This window comes from Dasypus novemcinctus, chromosome 13 (assembly GCF_030445035.2).
Source record: "Dasypus novemcinctus isolate mDasNov1 chromosome 13, mDasNov1.1.hap2, whole genome shotgun sequence".
Classification (NCBI taxonomy): Eukaryota; Metazoa; Chordata; class Mammalia; order Cingulata; family Dasypodidae; genus Dasypus; species Dasypus novemcinctus.
In genome coordinates this window covers 83,251,818-83,252,404 of record NC_080685.1, presented here as the reverse complement: position 1 = coordinate 83,252,404, position 587 = coordinate 83,251,818, and positions in this window count along the sequence as shown.

The window sequence follows — 587 nt, the reverse complement described above, 5'->3', positions numbered from 1 at the left end:
CCTGGCTGATTATGCCTCCATGTTTATATTAAGTAATTGAAATGTTAATTTTAAATATACTGGACAGCTACAGATTCCACTATGGTATAAATCACACATGGACAATTCACACATTCTCCCCTGGTAATAGTTAAGTCTTAGACATTTAACTTGGAGTAAGTTAAGAATACAGAGTAATGTATCTTTTGACATTTGACAGAAAAACATGATCCCAACATTGTCTTTTTCTCTTATTTCTTTTTATTAGTTTAGAAAATGTGGTCTTCATTGTAGGGCTGCAAAGAAAAATTTTAAATGCATTTATAATCAAGATTCTCCTATAGATATACAATGAACACGTCAAGTATCTTACTTAATCATTAATCAATGAGGAAATCAGTAAGATTTAACCACTAGTTCAAAGAAAGAATTCTAAGAACTTTATAAAAATTCAGTATATATGTGTATGTGTATAGTAAATGATGAAATAAATTTACAGATAAATTCAAAACAGGCTTATTGCATAACGTTGCGTGAGGATGAAAATAAATTGTCTTTCCAACAGTCAGAATTAATTTGCTTATCTATAAACAAAATCACTTGCTTCA